General features: G+C 43.2%; 1 protein-coding gene across 2 annotated transcripts in view; it reads left to right on the plus strand.

Annotated features, from left to right (window-relative positions):
* Positions 1 to 955: 955 nt before the first annotated feature.
* Positions 956 to 14,472, plus strand: part of GPD2 (glycerol-3-phosphate dehydrogenase 2) — a 138,714-nt gene continuing 125,197 nt past the window's right edge. The window contains exon 1 of one of the 2 annotated variants that reach the window (XM_014785956.2): positions 956 to 996. The gene's annotated coding sequence lies outside the window, so the exon portion shown is untranslated. Of the gene's footprint in view, positions 997 to 1,247; positions 1,709 to 14,472 lie in introns of those variants that run through there. The other variant, XM_004428301.3, reaches the window with a different exon arrangement.

Raw genomic sequence — 14,472 nt, forward strand, 5'->3', positions numbered from 1 at the left:
CCAGCCTCAGAGATGAGGAATCAGGTAGTGAGGAGTGAAACCAGAGAATTTGCATTTCTATTAAGTTCTCAGGTGATGCTGATGACTGCTGGCTACCCTTTGAGAGCCACAGTTTTAAAATATAAGGATTTCCAGGTTCCATTCACAGATTGATTCAATCGGTGTGGGATGGGAACCTGGCACTGATCATTTTACACACACACACACACACACACCCCATTCTAATGTGTATTCAAGGCTCATAACCACTGTTCCATTGCACAGACTACCCAATGGATAGGCTGGTTTCCTGAAGTTACTGTGAGTTGGGGACCCAATGAATCTACACATTCCTCTGAGTCAATTATAATAATTCTGTGGTGTTTAAAGAAATTAGTAAGTGACAATAAACAATTGGCTGAAAAAACCCACCACTGCGCATTGGTTCAAACTAATTTGGCTGCCTTCCTTTGGAAGGCCTTTCTAACCCTTCCCTGGGTATTTTCCAACACCACGGTAGAAACGTTATTTGTAAAGCTTCCAGAGGTCTTCGGAGGAAAGGTCTTAAAGAAATGGGGTCCATTTGAATCCCACTTGCTCCCTCCTTGGGTCCACTTGGGCTCGCCTAGCACTTGTGGTTCCAACAAGTGAGCTGGGCATGCTCCGTGGGCTGAGTCGGTTTTGAGGGGTGCGACTGGGAAGCCTGCTGCTCTGCTGCCGGGGCTCTCCGCCTCCCCCCACCTGTACGAGGCTGGGCCTTAGGAGCTTGTGCTCAGCATCCCACCCCCGGTGCCCGGGCTTGGTATTCCCTGCGGGTCCCCGCGCTGACACTCAGGCGGGGGGGTCAGGAGGCCGGGCGCGCCTCCAGCGCGCGCGGGGGGAGCCTGGGCAAGGGCTCTGGGCTCTGACGGCGGGGTCCCAGGGGTCCGCCCGCCTCCTGGACGTGTTTCTAGGCCTAGGGAAGCCTGCCTGCCGAGTAGGGAAAGCCAGATTCGGGGGCGGGTGACGAGAAATCAGGTAAGCCAGCCCCGCCGGCGTGCAGGCGGGCTAGTGTCTTCTCTCTCCCGGGCAGGTGGCGAGGGCACCCGCATGGGGGGGCGGGGCAGAGGAAATCGGACACCTCCCCCATCTTCCCCCCGCCTAGCCCCCCCGATGCCTCCCTGCCTCCCTGCCAGCCGGCTGGCAGGGCGGGGCGGAGGGTCAGGAGTGCGGTATGGCGAGGGCGCAGGGCAGGAACCGCAGCCTGGGGCGAGGGCCATCGCATCCGCTGCTCCGCGGCCCCACCCGGCGGGACTTGTGTCCCCGTGTCCCCGTCTGGTCACGATCATTGGGCCGCGGCGACCTCGGTCGCCGCCCGCTGGTTCTTAACCCTTCCCCCCCTGCTTCCCGGCCGGTCTCCCGCCTGCACTTCCGCGTTCCCCTGCTGGGCCGGAGCAGCCTGGGCCCGGAGGTATCCGGGCTGGATGTGGCGGCCGCGCCGCCCAGGCCAGCCTTCGGGGAGGGAGGAGGAGCAGGGGCCGGAGGAGGAAGCCGCCAGGGAGGCGGGGGCGCGGCGGCTCCGGGCGGGTCGGGTTACGCTGGCTCAGCCTGCCCGGGAGTGACATCCACGCGCGCCCTGCCGCGAGGACCAGGGCCGACGCTCTGATTCAGGGGGAGGCAGAGACTCCGCCCTGGCCGCAGGAACTGGGTGCTCCTGCTCTATCTCCTCGCGCGAGAGGATCAATCTCAGGTGTGTGCTTCCTGGGATACCCCCTTCCTCCGCCCCCAGGGTTGTAGGGTGCAGTGGTCCCTTTCCGACTCGGGCGAGTCTTCTAGGACTCCGGTGTTGAGGTGGGTGGTGGCGGGAATCTGGGCAAAGAATTCCTCCCCAACAACAGAACGTGGATTCATTCTTATCTAGGGTTTAGCTGTTTACATTTTGGAGGGCGGTGGGGTGTAAAACATTTGCCTCCTTAGTTAAGTGGCAGGACTTTTGGGCGAGGGTTGGTATCTAATTGAAAGTTTTCCTGTAAACTTTTGGCTTGCGGATGTCGCTCCCAACAATAAGGATTGTTGCTGCCTCTGAAGCGAAGGAGGGAAAGATTCTAGAAGGGGGCTGAAGCTTCTTTAGCTGCTGGAGTGTGACAGTTCTAGGAGGAAATGGAAGGTGTACACTGATTAACTTAAAACAGCCTCCTCTCCCTACATAGTAATTTATACCAGCAAAACTAGATTTGCAAAGAGTGCTGTAGCAGGAAGGTGTAGCCCTGTGAATGAAACGCTACTCTTCGCTGTTGGTCTTTAGACTGCCTTGTGCAGAGGAGCATTCACTCCCGAACAGCCATCCTAGGAGTTCTGAAGTAATTTACAAACACAAATGCTGGCAAAGTCTTAGTGACATGGGCCAACCCAAATTACACAACACATTATAAATATCATGAGAGGCAGCTATAGAAATAGCTAGCAGCTAATTTAGTCAACTTATACTTGCATAAATAGGTGAGGGAAGGAAGGGTAACTTAACATGGAGTGTTTATTGCTTAAAACAAAACTTAGAATTTTGCATATGTTCCAAGTTTAAGAGATGTGAAGTTTCTTTTTTGAGTGTGGAGGGTAATGGCAGCTGCCACCCTGGGGCCAGGCACTTCCTGGTAGCTACTGACTACTCTGGTCTCTGAATCCCATAGTTCTTGCTGGCCATCCACTGAGAGCTGGATGCCGTTGCCCAGTGGAAAGCAAATGCAGCCTAGCGACCTTGTGATGTGGATGTTGAAACCCCTCTGTGTTTCTCATAGGGCATATGTCAAGTTACAACACTTCCTTGACTTTTGCAAATCAACTCTTCAAATAATGCAGCAGTGCCTTAGTGAATAACGGGTAAAAGATGAAATTTTGGGATTGAGAACCAACATTGTTGGAGCTGTCCATTTTGGGTTTGAGAACCAACATTGTTGGACTATCTCTCACGTAGTCACTTTATTTTATAAAGAAATTCTGAGCATCATTAAAGCTCTGCTTCCTTTTCCTTCCCTCTGATTTGTTAAAAGATGTAAAGGCAGTGGCTCAGTAATTGACAAGAGGCCCACAGTGTTACCAATTGTCAGTGGGTTTTACCCCCTCCCCCCAGTTTAGCTTTTGTAACTATTTAATCTCATTATAGATATTTCAAAAGATTTGACTATCATGGTACATAAATCATATTGGTAAACTATTATAACTCTGAAATTATCCATTTGGTTATTTATTTTCTTTCATCACTAGAATATAAGTTCCGTGAGAGGCCTTGGTCAGCCTCACACATTTTCGTGTTTCTAATGCCCAGAGTGGTGACTAGCTTGTATAAGCACTCAATAAATGTTTTCTTAGTGAATGACTGAATTGTGGGACAAACTCTAACTGAGGGTAGTGGGGGGAAGAAAACCAAAGACTTTGGCCTTAGGTAGCCTATTCAAATTCGCTGAGCCTCAAAATGTGGATAATAATATATGATATAATACATGTAAAATCGCTAGTGATGGATTTGCCAGGTGTAGACTTCAAAATATTAGCTTTCTTCCTTCTTATATTTTTTTCTTCTTATATTCAAAAAGGGAAGATTTGGGCAAAGAATACACTTAGCTAGATAATTTAGCTCTTGCATATTGTGCATGAATTATCCAGGCTTTCTCCCCTTTAAGTTGGTGTGTGTGACTGAGGGGGAATGTGGTTGGTGGCAGCTATGGTTATTAGAGAAGGGAAGCAATTTCCAGATCATTATCTAACTTCTCTTCTATATATTTTTTCATGTAATGATCTTTATGCCTAGATTTTCCAAAACTTGATTCTTTCTACTTGTCAACATCGGAATCACTACACTGTCCTAAGCGTAGAAACAACACTTCAGAAAGAAATCAAATACATGTAACACTTGTCTTTTTAAATGAAGCTTTCTGTAGGCTTATGCAGCATTATATAGTAACTAGTGCTAGGTAAAAAAAGTGTGGTTATCCTGCTTTTGAGAAGGTATAGAGTTTGTTTAACAAGGTAAAACCTATAGATATAAAACAATTAGGGGCCAACATAAGATCTTGTATGATCATATACCCTGTGGTAGAATGTCGGCTTTAACTGTTGTGGTTATGGAAGGGAGATGTTAACGTGGGCTCAAGTAGTTGGGACAGTTTTGTGGTGAAGAGACTGTCGCTTCAGTAGGTGAGAGACTTAAAGTTTCCTGAAGATTACAGCAAAAGAAGATCATCTTTGTTTCAAAAATGTTTGCTATTTTGTACTTCAGTGTATTAAAAAGCCAGCACAATCGTATACTTTAAAAAATGAACTTTCTGTGGAAAAGTATATTAGAAGCCTACAGTAAAATTCTTTATGTGCACTAAATAACACTGTTCACTATGTTTCTGAAGTTTTAAACCCCAGAATTAGAGTTAAAAATTATAACTCTTTATTCTTGCAACTTTTAATTTTATTTATTTATTTTTTTCCCCCAAAGCCCTGGTAGATAGTTGTACATCATGGTTGCACATCCTTCTAGTTGCTGTATGTGGGATGCAGCCTCAGCATGGCTGGAGAAAGGGCGCGTCTGTGTGCGCCCAGGATCCCAACCCAGGCCGCCAGCAGCGGAGCGTGCGCACTTAACCGCTAAGCCACGAGGCCGGCCCTATTCTTGCGACTTTTAACACACTTGTGTAAAAATGTGTAGGATGGCCTGCCTGTTACTCTATCCAATTGTGTACAATGGGATATATTTTTCATCTGAAATTTCAGGGGAAAATCACTAGTTAGTAGGTTTGGGAACCACACAACTGGCTAATTTCGGGATTGTTATTTTGGGAAATAGGGAAGGACTGAATGGAACAGAACTAAGAAGGTATTGTTAAAGTGGTTTTAGATGCTCATCAAAATACTTAGATAATTCCATCAGGACTTGTCTCCTTTGAAATAAGAAGACTTGGACGTTGTGTCGTAGAGGAAGAAGAAACTAATAAAGGGCATGTGGTACATTTCCATGTTTAAGAATTGTTGACATGATGGGGGGAAGAAATATAGGCGGGAAAGATGAGCAGATTCAGCTCCAAGTGAGAAAGACAAGGGTTAAGGTGGCTGCCAGCCGGGCAACCTCAAACGAGTTCAGACAAGACCTCTTCCTGTATCATCTGACCAGGGATTGATCGCAGGAACATTTAGGGAAAAGAAAGCACGAGAAGCTGATGGTTTGAATACCTGAGGATGTTTATAGTTAATGATTGTGGTCAGAGTTTGTCCAAAACTCTAATTTCGTGTCCTGACATGAATGTGACCAGGGTTTTTTTTTCTTTTTCTTGTTTTCTAGGATTTTCATCTTTTGTTGGAGATTCTTACTGGTTCTTTGGCTTAAATATTTCTTTCTATATCATATCTGTGCTCTTGTTTCCCATTTTTCTGTAGAAAATTTTGTGTTGGTTCTTTCAAAATCAGATTTCTGATTTATGTGGCAGAGAAAACATGGTTTCTGATTTTAATTAGGTTAAACTTTGGTTCTATTAGTTCACTAAAATTAGTGGGAAAAAATGAGTTAATAGAAAATATTTCCTTTCTAATTAAAAATTTGTGACATATGTATTAACGAAACTTTAAAACCTTATTTGAATACATCTTTTATTTTTTCTGGCAAAATGAAATTATTACTGATGTACTTTAATATTTTATTAATAGTAAGATACTGTTAAAATGTGGGTACGTTTTGAACAATGACTGTTTTATTTAGATTTTTCAAGCCTCATATTCTTTAAAAGTAATATGACCTCTGTGGAATCTCGTATTTGATTACCCACCAATATCCTACTATAAAAGGTTTTAGTATAGAAGGGAAAACAAGCCCCACAAATTGTAACAGAGAGGCTGTTTTCAGAAAATGAGGTTTCTAGAAGTTGCTACTGTCAAGTGAGATGGCCTCCGGGTATGACTTGGTGACATATGCTTAGAAAGCTTTGTTACATACCTTACATTCATCAGTGACTACTAAGTCCAGTTGGTTATATACAAGAGGAACAAAAGTTTATTTCCAGGTAAACATTTTAGGAAAATTTTTGTTAACATTTTATGCCATTATTATTTCAACAAAACACAATAAACTTCTAAATATATTTGAGAAGTGATGAAAATAATACAGCTCTGAGTACTAGGTTTTCAAAAATCGTTTTCCTTTTATTTAAGCTGAATAAGGAAAGGATGTTTTGCTTCACCGTAGTAATGTCAAACTGCTTTGATTGTATTACTGTCTGCTCCACCCTTCTGTGGGCACCTTGCCCTATTGGATCAAATTCCAGATATCTGTCTTGGAATCCGTGGACTTCTCCAGTCTTGCTCCAGTATTAAGCTTCTACCCTTATCTTCCCTGTGATCCAGCCAAATTGGACTACTTGGAATTCCCTAAAACTCTGTTATTCCTACTGCTCCCCCTATGCTAACCCTCTTCCTTCTATTTCGCCTTTTTGAAATCCTACCAGCCCTTGAATGTGCTGACCACTGGCTACCAGTTTCATGGTGCTTTCGCTTACTGCCTTGCTCAGAAGTGTTTTGTACATTTCCTAAACCCTTCAACTACTCTTTTTCTGTCACTCATAAGTCTCTCATTTACTCTGTTTACGATAATTGTTTGAAAACATGCATCACTTCCTTTCCTGCAGAAGATCATGCAGAGCAAGGGGTGGATCTTACACAATTTTATAGATCTCACATGCCCACCCAAGTGCCTTGCATGTGGGGGACACCTAGTAAATAGCTGTTGAATAAGTGATTGCCTCATAATTCACTCATCCCTTAATTACTCAAGAAATAAGTGATAGGAATGGGTTGGGTGTGATAAGACAGCAGATAACACACAGGCAGATCATTTCAGATACTTAGTTAAACCGGATACTTGATCTTGTTCAGGCCTCCCCTTTCTCCCTATACATGTGGCAGTTTTTATATTTAAAGGATATTTAGGAGGAGGAAAGGAAATTACTGCAGTTGAACCGAAGTTATAAAAGCAATCTCTGAAGAAAATCAGTGGAGAAATCTACAAATGAGGGGATCATTTAATATCCATGGAGGGCTCAGCCACCTTTGTCAGGGCTCTTGGGGCTCCCTTCTCTTCAGTAATTTCTCCCTTCTCTTCCACCTGTGCACCTAATCCAATCTTTTAAGAAAGAACCCAGAAAATTAAATCATAACAAGATGACTGATAAAATTAACCTGTCACCTTCTCAAAGGTCTCTGGATTCGATGGGGATAAAACCTCGGGGACCATTTATGTGGGCTAGGTAGAAGGAGCTTTTGGGGAGCAGTGTTTAGTTGTGCGCATCCCTAAGGTCACATAGCCACTTAAGTGTGGCTTTGGTCAGTCTCTGCACCTTTCACTTTCTTCCTCTGTAAAATGAGGGGGCTGGACTGCATGAATTTAAAGCCCATAAAAAGCATGAGGTGTTTTATTACTCTTGCCCTGTCTAAGGGGAAGCCCATCTTGGCCAGTGGGTTCTGTTCACTGCTGGACCCTGGCCTAGCTTTTCGTCTGGGGTTTCCTTTCTCTCAGCCTCTCCACATGTAGCATTCACATCTGGAGGACGCTGCATTCCTTGCATCTCCCTCCTGGCTTATGCTCCTAGGATCTGTCATAACAAGTGTATTTTCACTTCTTTCTTTTGTTATGTTTGCTAGTATTAACACCTTTCCCCCATCCCAGCCCACTGTTAAGTAGCTGGGATGTTTGTCTAAAAAAATATAGATTCACAGAATTTTAAAATAGGAAATGGGTAAGAGATCTAATCCAATGCTGTCTTTTTATTATTAATAATAAGTAGTAATGATAAGTATCATTTATTGAGCAGTCACCATTTTCTAGGCACTGTCTTAAGCACATTATTTCATGTGTCAGCAGTGAACCCTGTGATATCTTTGAGGAAACAGAGTTCCAGAGAACTAAGTGACTCATTCAAAGCCACATCATTATTTTCTGGTATGACAGAAACTCCCTTAAAAACTGTGTAAATAAATAGAATCAGGAGATAATCGTATTCGCATTTCTGTAATGTATTTCCTGCTTTTTGCTACTTTGGATTCCACTGCTCGACTCATGGAACTTTGCTTTTCCTAATACTTGACCTTGTGGCTCAAAGTTCCACCAATGTTGCTGAACTTGTTCAAACATTGAATGCATAGCACGGTCTGCCTGCCTACGACAATATTCCTTTTGATTTGACTTCTAGGAACACATGACATTGTTAAAATCCTCTTTAGTCTTAATGGATGTGGAAACAACCTGCAACTTGGTATCAATCTGCTTTTCCACTCCTACACCTAGGTTTGTGAATGCTATTGGGATAATGAACACAATCATGCAAATTGGAGGTACATATAAATTTATGTTCTCCAGCGTTAGCCACGAGGCAGTTCTTTTACCTGTTTCTTGACAGCACCTTTTCCCATTTCTCACCATAGTTTTTCCAAACCCCACTTGTGCATTATTTTATCAGAAGATGACTGTTAGTGTTAAAGCAGACTAAACTGTTATAACAGAAAGATCTAGAAATGGATAAAAGCACAAACACAACAGATGCTTATTTCTTGATCATGTCATAGTCTTGGTTGATGGATGGCTTTCCTCCACGTGATGATGCAGGTACCGTGGAACTTCTCATTTGTGACTCTGTCATCCCTTAGGGCTTTCAACTGTTTTCAACTGAATCCAGCTAGTGGAAGGTGAAAGAGAAGCAGCACATCCACTTTCTAAACGCTTAGTCTTGAAATGAACGTATCAGTTCCACACACATGCCATTGGCCAGGCATCAGGTACACAGTCACACCAGCAAAGGGAGATGAGCAAATGCAGTCTAGCTGGGAGCCCAGGAAGAAGAGAATATGGGTTTTTAGTGAAAAATTAGCTATCCTCTTCACAGTGTTCTTGCATCCTATTATACTGAGAAAACACAGATATCATGTCAACTCTTAATATTTTGCTCACCTCTTCACATCTTCCATCAATGCGGTGTGAATCCATCAATTCCATCAATAACTACCAACTTAGAGGTAAGTTGTCCAAAGAGGATGCTTTCCCCAATGCTCTGGATCCCTGATCCCTTCATATACCTTACTCTATGAAATTTCTCCTTGTTCACCTGCATTTTAAATCTTTGCAAGAATGCTCAAGATTCTCCCATCACAAAAGCAAACAAGACTAAAAACCAAAACTATTCCTTTACCCTGCACTCCCCTCTAGATACTAGCTCACTTGCTCCATTCTTTCAAGCCATGCTTCCTAAAAGTATATTTTATACATTGTTTTTCTACTTCTTCACCTTCCGTTCACTCCACAACTGCTGGAAATTTGGCTTTTACCTTAGATGAATCTGTTCCTGTTATGATTATTGGTGTGCTCCTGGCTGGCAAATCAATGGGACCTTATTACTTGAAATTTCTGTGATTTTGCTCATTCCCTCCTTTGTGAAATTGAACTTTCATTAGGCTACTGTGATACTTTGTTCTCCTTTTGGACTACTCCTTATGGATCTCTTTGCAAGTTCTTCCCCTTGATGTTGGAGTTCCCAGGGACTATCCTTAGTTCACTGTATTCTCATTGTAGATGCTGTCTGCACCACCGAGTTCATCCATATCCCTGATTTCAGTGATTCCCAAATCAACATCGCCAACCAGACCCCTTCTCTGAGTTCAGACTCAGCAGACATTTCCACTTGGATGTCCCACAGTCAAGATAGGATTCATCATCTCCCCTCCCCTGCCAGTGCTGTTGCTCCTCTCACTGAAGGGCACCACCATCTGTTCTCCCATTTACATCATCCATTCATTTGTTAAGTTTATCGATCACCTAATATGTGCCAGACATTTTTCTACAAATTAAGATTACGATGGTGTACAAAACAGGTATAGTCTCTGCTCTTGTAGAGTTTACATTCTGGGGGGTTGAGGGAAGAAATAATAATGATTAAATAAAGGGGAGACATATGAGATGATGAGAGCTATGTGATTATTCTGCATTTGGATGCTTTGGGAATACCTCTTTGAGGAGCTGACATTTGAGCTGGGTCCTGAAAGACTAGAAGGAGCTGACTGTGCAAAGATGAGGAGCAGAGCATGCCAGGCAGAGGAAACAGCTAGTGCCAAAATCATAATTGTATTCCTGGTGAATTTGATGGGCAGAAGATGGTAAAAGATAACCCTGGAACTTAGTGGATGAGAATGAGAAGTGTCTGTTAGTTTCCTGTGGCTGCTGTAACAAATTACCATAAACTTGGTGGCTTGAAACAACAGAAATTTATTCTCTCTTAGGACAAGAGACCAAAAGTCCAAAATCAATATCACTGGGCTGAAATCGAGGTGTTGGCAGGCCATGCTCCCTTCTGAGGCTGTAGGGGAGAATCTGTTCTTCGCATCTTCCAGCTGCTAATGGCTTCAGACATTCATTAGCTTGTGGCTACATCACTCCAATGTCTGCCTCTCTGGTTACATTGCCTTCTCCTCTTCTGTGTGTGTCAAATCTCACTGTTTCCCTCTTATAAAGATATATGTGATTGCATATAGGGCCCACCATGATAATTCAAGGTAATCTCTCCATCTTAACGATCCTTTATTTAATCACATTTGCAAAGTCTTTTTTTTTTTTTTTGGTTATATAAGCTAATACTCACAGGTTCCAGAGTTTAGAATGTGGATATCTTATGGACACCACTATTCAACCTACCACAATGTCCAAGAGTATCTTTAAAAAGTAGGCAAGGGCCAGATCCCATAGGGCTTTATAAGCCAGGATAAGGCATTTAGATTTCATTCTACGGTGATATAAGCCATTGGAGGATTATGTGTCAGTAAATGAAATGATGTGGTTTTGCTATAAAACAGTGTCTCTCAACTTTTTTTTTCATTATGTCTCTCCAAGAAGAAAAATTAAATTGAAATTAATTAATTGAAACTTTAAATTAAATTTCTCCCTAGCAAGAGAATATTCCTTAAATATTAAGGATTAAGATTTTGTTGGGTAGAGTTGAGGTTTGGAGGACCACAAATCATTATAATATACAAGACTTTTTTACCCCCCCCCAAGAACCAATTTTGTACTCTTGTAGGTGTTATTGCTTCTATTGAAAATGCGTGCTATCAAAGACTTCTCTGGCTGCTAAAAGTAGACTAGATTATGGTAGGTGCGGGAGGGAAGATTTGGAAGCAGGACTCCAGTTAAAACTGGAGTCTATTTTAGTTGCCCAACTGAGAAATTATAGTTGTGTGGATAAGCATTGTATTAAAGATGGAAAGAAGTGGATGGATTTAGGGTATGTTTTTGAGATAGATAGATGATGGAACTTGCTGATAGATTAATTATCTGGAGAGAGGAAACAAGAATCAGGGCAAAGGCTTACATTTTTCACTTGAGTAACTGGCCGTAAACTGAGAAGGGGAGAATTGGGAGAGAAGCAGGCTTGACGGAAGATAGAAAATGTTCTGTTTTGGCTGTGTTAAGTTTGAGGCCTTTATTAGACATTCCATTGGAGATGTCAGTTAGACAATTGGACAAATGGAGTTCGGAGATTCTGGCAGGGATTTTGGCTGAAGATACAGAATTAGGAGTTATTTGCATATAGCTTGTATTTGATACTGGATGGAATTACCTATAGAGAATGTATAGATAGAGAAGGGGGCCGTTGGAGCACTGTATTATTTAGAAAAGAAGAATTTGCTGGTGGGATAGGAAGGAAACCGGGATAATGTGGTATCCCTAAACTTAAGCGTTCACAATGTTTTTAAGAGGAGATGGTTCTTGGGGCCGGCCCGGTGGTGCAGGCGGTTGGGTGCGCACGCTCCACTGCGGTGGCCTGGAGTTCGCAGGTTTGGATCCCGGGCATGTACGACGCAATGCTTGGCAAGCCATGCTGTGGTGGCGTCCCATATAAAGTGGAGGAAGATGGGCATGGATGTTAGCCCAGGGCCAGTCTTCCTCAGCAAAAATGAAAGAGGAGGATTGGCAGATGTTAGCACAGGGCTGATCTTCCTCACACACACAAAAAAAGGAAATGGTTCTACTATGTCAATTATAGAGATTGCATTTGTGATTTTGACAATCTGACATATAGTTTAAGCAGAGAAATGGAGACAAAAGCTTATTGGACTGAGTTGTGAAAGGAAGACAGTGCTTGCAGACAACTCTTTTAAGAAATTTTGTTGTGAAGAAAAGCAGAGAAATGGAAAAGTTCTTGGAAGGAGATATTGGTTAGGGGAGAGTTTGTTAGAAGCAGAGAATAATAGAATGAGTTTAAGTGGAGGGGAAAATGATTAAGTAGAGAGGAAATGATAGAGTGATTAAACAGAGAGGAAAAACTGATGAAGGCAGGAGAGAGGGATGGATAATTGTCGGAATACAGTTCCTGAAGAACCAGGAAGGGAGGAGATCTAGGGCACAAATGACAGGGTTGGTCTGTACTAGGAACAGGGACGTCTCATTCATAGTAAGAGGAGGGACTGAAGAGAGAATGGTTCCAGAGGCTGATAGGTCATGTTTGGGTGGTGGGAAGATGGACTTCTTATCTGATTGCTCCTATTTTCCCAGTGAAGTTTGATGATGTTGGGGTGGGGAGGAGTGAAACAGGTTGGGGAAAAGAGGAGATCTGAAATGGCTATTTTGAAACATCCTGGGGAAATGTAATAGGATTGCTGGTCAATGTGGATTGCCCCTTAGAGATCTGCATCCGTGAATTTATATTGAGGCTAGTTGTGGTTGGTTGTTTTTCTCCAGGCAGTTTCTTAGCTGTTTAGGTGGAGGTGTGGAGCAGGCAGATGGTTGGGCTTTACCAACTTGAGGATTTGCCAAGTAAGTGAAAAGCGGGAAGAGAGGAGCAAGGAAGTTAAAGATACTTGCAAGGGAGAGATTACAGCGTTGGACCTTTAGCCTAAGCTGGGCAGAGAGGGAAGTGAGGGTGTAACGAATAATGGAAAAAATTGTAGGGTCAATGGATTAGAAAGCCAAATAATGCCAAGAGGATGTTGGAAGGGAAATGCTAGAGTAGATGAGCTGGAAAAAGAGAAGGTGGTGTTCATAGCATGGGGCGCTTGACTTCAATTTGCACTTGCTAGTGCAAGTAATCATAATGCCAAATTCAGAGGTTATAACAATGAGAGTGGGTGGGTGAGGCAGGGTCAAAGAAAAGATCATTAGAGGTGGGGTGGTGGAGGAACTGGGCCCTCCATGTAGATGTAGAAGATAGCAAGAATGAAGACAGGTATGAGTTTGTAAACGGAAACAGCCAGGTGCTCAGGTCATCAGTGAATGAGGAGAAACAGCAGTAGATGGATAGATGACAGCAAGAAAGGATCATGGTGGTAAAGTCTAATGACATGAAGTTCAAAACAGGTAAGATTTTTGAAAGAGGATAGAGGAGAAATGGAGAGACAATTCATTTCTAGGCTAGGAAATTTTGCGGATATGATATGATCGGCGGTGTTACTCAAAGTATTTACAACTCAAATGGAATGGGAACCACAGATGCGGGCCTTTGGTCTGGAACTGGCTCCTGGGGACCTTTTGTGAAGCTGGGCGTTAACTCTCTAATCGCTTCATCACAGGAAGGCCCCAGGATAGGGGCTAGTTATCAACTGGTTCAGAGATATTTTGATATTTTACCGACTGGTACAGCTATCCCTATTTATACTGGCTGAACATTAAACTTAAATGTGAGAGTATAAACAACCTCTCCTTGATGGGATGCTGGGAAAACAGTATGATTAGGCCTGTTCAAAATTCAGATTACATCTTGGTTTCTCCACATTTTCAGGGGTTTGCCTGGTGAAAAGAACATTCAGAGAAGAGAGCATAACGGAATTTGCTGAGGATAGATTTTGAGTTCCGGAGAGCAGAATGGGAAGGAGGGAGGGCTGGGAAGGTGAGAAATGGGAAGATTGGGTTTCTGGTGATGACTGAGGTAAAGGGGATTGTAGAGTATGCTGGGATTAGTTCCCAGTGATGTCTTGGGGGAAGTTGGATGATAGCTAAGGGTGAGCAAAAGCCTCCCTAGAGTATCTGTATTCCTAGGAAACCTCCTGCTGGCGTGGTGGCCAGTTGGAGTAACAAGGCCTCCTTAGGGACTGCTCTCAGGTGGCCTGGAGCACCAGGTGTTCTGAGGGCCTCTTCTCACCTGAGATGGTGGTGTAACCCCTGGAGGAGGGGCCTTCTCCTATTTGACAGAAGCTGAGGGCAGTCATTTTAGCAATCCTCCCTCCAAAATGTATTTGGACTTGGTGCTCTCCCTTCCATTGTCGTTGTCATTGGCTTAGTATGGACCCTCAGGAGTTTCTGTCTGGATGTTTACATCCAGTCTCCTAAGTTCCCTGCTCCCAGACTCTTGTTCTTTTAGTTTATCTCCCAGCACTGCTTCGGGGGAGCGGGAATAGTGGAATGGTCTTTTAAATTCAAATGTGATTCTCTCTGATCCTATTAGGAATGTTGTAAGGACTAATATAACATGTAGAAACTGACTAGCACAGTTCTTATAACACAGTATG

The sequence above is a fragment of the Ceratotherium simum genome, chromosome 9 (assembly GCF_057802395.1).
Source record: "Ceratotherium simum simum isolate JZ-2026a chromosome 9, ASM5780239v1, whole genome shotgun sequence".
NCBI lineage: Eukaryota > Metazoa > Chordata > Mammalia > Perissodactyla > Rhinocerotidae > Ceratotherium > Ceratotherium simum.